This window comes from Charadrius vociferus, unplaced genomic scaffold (genome assembly GCF_000708025.1).
Source record: "Charadrius vociferus isolate BGI_N301 unplaced genomic scaffold, ASM70802v2 scaffold104, whole genome shotgun sequence".
Lineage (NCBI taxonomy): Eukaryota > Metazoa > Chordata > Aves > Charadriiformes > Charadriidae > Charadrius > Charadrius vociferus.
The window spans coordinates 945,225-948,891 of record NW_009648255.1 but is presented as its reverse complement, the minus strand read 5'-3'; the positions used below and the strand labels follow the sequence as shown (position 1 = coordinate 948,891).

Sequence of the window (3,667 nt, the reverse complement as noted above, 5' to 3'; positions counted from 1 at the left end):
GTCCCCGCTGCCCCAGCCCGGCCCCCCCCGCGCCCCCAGCACCTCCAGCCACCCTGTGCCCTGCGGACACTAACTTCATCACCAGCGCAACAAGCATTGCCCGTGCCCCCCCCCAACCCTCTGCTTAAAAAAATGACGCGTGTTCTTTTCACAGTCAGCTCTTCACAAACTGCAAACAAAAATGCGTTTCTCATTTCAGTTTCCCAAAGGCTATAGGAAACAGAAAGGGACAAAAGAAACCAAGTTTGTATAAAAAGAAAACCACTTTAGTAGGTGGAATTTCCTTTTAAAGGTGGGTGCCCATGAGCTTGGATCATCAGTATTTCCTCAAGGACCTTGGCTCTGATCCCTGCAACAAACCAAATTTGGTTGTTATTTGATTTCCATCCACGCTAGGGCTCTAGCTGCTTTTTAACCCCTGTGCTGCTTTGAGTACCAGCTGCCCATCACCCAAGACCTACAAAATGACATCCCCGAAGGACAAGAGCAATGCCATTTGTGAACCTGCTCGCAGAAAACATCCGTTTGTCCAGGGTCATTCCAGCATGACCCTATTTATAGTCTTTTTCCACGCGGTGACAAAGACTGGATGTATATTTGCAGCAGAGCCGAACGCAGCAGTTCAGGCACCTCCACCGCTCTCGTCCATCCCCATGGCCCTACTGCTCGTGGCTCGGCACCTGCAGAAACGTTTCTGCAGCACACGTCAAACAGACTGGGCAAATCCCTCAGCTGGAAAATAACCACCTGCCTTCCAGTAGTTCTGCAGCCGGATCCCTCCCCGGCCTACTGCCCACGCAGCAGCACGGACCACTGCCGCCAGCGCAACACAGGGAGTGACTGGGGAAGGAGGCGGCACCAATTTGAGCCATCAAAACCCACAAGTCTGCTTCTGGCACGTGCTGGGTGGTTGCACCACCCCTGCTCACACGAGCCCCCCAGTCCCTCTGCCCCTCGCTCTCCAGCGTGCGCCCAAGGGAGCTGGCGGGTCGCTGCTGCGGCGAGAGCTGGGCTGGGCTGGTGCACCCCACCGCCCACGGGACGGTGTCCTCGCTTCCATCATCTCGGAATACTCTGGGCCACCAACCAGCGTCTTCTACCCAAACACAGGCCTCCCAAATAGACAAAAATGGAAAATGTCCTTTGCTTATTTGTTTGCAGTCGAGAAGTAAACTGAAGTCGTCTCCTCTGAAGATAAAGAATGCGACTAAGGATGCAACTAAGGTCAGTTGACTCTCTGCTCTTTGTCTTGTATTGGTGACCCACAAACCCGAGGTCTCAAACCCATTGCACATGTAAGCAAGAACTGCTCCATGAATAACACAAAGATGACATATACAAATGCACATGTGAGTGTCTATTCTATAAATACAGAGAGAAAGAAAAAGCACCCACAGATAAGCTAATTTTAACACAGTTAAAAACCAAAGAAGAATGACCAGAAAACTGAAACAGGCAGATAGAGACAACCTTGGGCATGTCCAGAGCAGATTTTCACAGAGCTGTCACGCAGTAGCTGTGATAAGGCAATGAACGGCTCAGTGCTCCCTAACACATCTCGGAACGATGGTTTACAGCACTCAGACACAAACCATAATGCTGCTAGTCCTTTTAATCACTGACCAGCAATGGCTTTTCAACCACTGTGATGGCAGCCAAGAATGTTTCCATCTCTTGTTTATTTAAAAGCAAGCACTGAAAATGGTATTTTTTTGCCACAGGCATGCAGTAATGTATCATTCATCTGCCTGAGTAAAGAGAGGCACAAAAGCATGGTATCTTGGCTGGTCTTTCAGATCTGGAGAGCTTTTATTTAGTTATTTACTAATAGCCCTGCAATTAGTATAATAATTTTTAACTCAGTATGTTAAGACACAAAAAGAGGGACCCGTATGCCTCTATCCTGTCTGCAAAAACGCCGAGTTAGTGCTGCAGTGTCACAGATCCACTGTAATTCGCCTGACTTGTTCTAACTTCGGGCTGAGTTTATTTTGGTCGCCCCGCTGGGGTTCGAGTTGCCCAGCCTGGTGGGGAGACACCCGCCCCACCGCCGCAGCGAGGGCAGGGGTCCCACGCCGCGCACCCAAAAGCGGGCAGAGCTTTGGCGGGAGGGACGCGGGGAGCGGCGCGGAGCCCCTGCCCTTCCCTCAGCGAGGACCACCTCCGGCCCCTTCTCTGCACTGCAGAGAATTCATCGAAACGGGCACGGTGGTAGCCAGGACACTGAACGCCTAATCCAACGGCAGCACTAGGTCAGGTTTCCTGACTATCCAAGGTCTGACCGTCTCCAACAACTTCTAAGCTGCTTCTCTCTGGATAAAAATGGTGTATATGACACACGCAGGGAACAGCAGCTTGGTTGTGGTCATTCTGGCTTCTTGAATACTTCTCACAGAAAATGATGGCATTCAAACGGAAACACATGGGTTTTAAATAAAACGGTTGGGCAAGTCCTTGCTCTCTCACTTCCCCATCCTTCTCACTTCTCTTCTAGTTCACTGGAAGAGCCGCACTTTCGTTCAAGATATTTCTGGCAGGAGAGGGGTGTGAGGAAGAGCCTCAACCCATGAAATTTCCACCCCGAGATCCAGATTCCTTACGGGAGTGGCTGAAGGCACTGGACACCCAAACACCTGCACGCTAGCTGTACAGGCGACACGGTCCAAATACGTATGAAACCAACCCTACGGCTAGTAACAGTCACCGGCCTTATCTCACGAGTATCCACGTTAGTTCAGGAGAGCAGGCACGCTGCCTGGCAGCTTGGTGCTGCCTGCCTGCTTTCCTTAAAATCCCAGCTGTACGTGTTGAGGGGTTTCGGCTGTGGAGCACTCCGATTCAGTGTCCCAGAACACGTGTGCTAACTTAACTAACGCCAGAGTACATCATTCTTGAAAATAAGTATTTAAAATTCTAAGCAGAACGAATCATGTTCCAAGATTAGACGCTAACATCACAGCGGTTATTTTTCTCCAGGACAGTTCATTCCAAGGGAGAGCGAGCTAAGCCATATAAAGCTCCCGAATCGTGTCATAACAAATGACAATACGGACAGCGCTGAGCTCACTTAAAGAACAGGTAGATGCACGGCAGCTTCTCTGAGAGGTAACAACCAGACCATGCAAAAACTTTCAAATCAGTTCTGCATTTCTGTAACCTATAAAGTACATTAAAATGTTTTGCTGTGATGTGCTTATTTGGTATTTGTATACTAAATTTGGATACTCCAGATTAAATGACCAATACACAGGAAAGCACCGGCATATTATCCTCTCACCTACATATCTTCTCACCTGCATATTTCACTATTTAAACTGCATTTGCTGAAGGGAAAGGAGGAGGAGGAAAAGACACACAACACCCCCACCAGACACTAATTTTGTAAGACAGCAGCGCGGTGTGGAATTGCAGAGTGAGTGGGTCAACCTGGATGTGCTCGTGAGCCCAGGTGAAATAAAAAGCAAAACTTAAACAGCCTGAAGGGTAGAAGAAGTTGGGTTCTTTTGAAGCGATCTACATGGCGCAATGGCTAGAGCAGAGCCAAGGGAAGGCGCTGCTAGCAAGGCTGGGCTGGTCCCAGGACAAGGACGTCTCCGAAGAGCAGAGCCTGCTGACACAAATGCCGTTACGGCAGAGAAGGCGGCCGGGTGCTGGCGAGCCGGGACAG

General features: G+C 49.9%; 1 protein-coding gene across 3 annotated transcripts in view; it reads right to left on the bottom strand.

Moving 5' to 3' along the window:
• The window catches only part of MBNL1 (muscleblind-like splicing regulator 1), a 79,448-nt gene that overhangs the window by 14,848 nt on the left and 60,933 nt on the right, over positions 1–3,667 (bottom strand). The gene's annotated exons all lie outside the window — the stretch shown is intronic.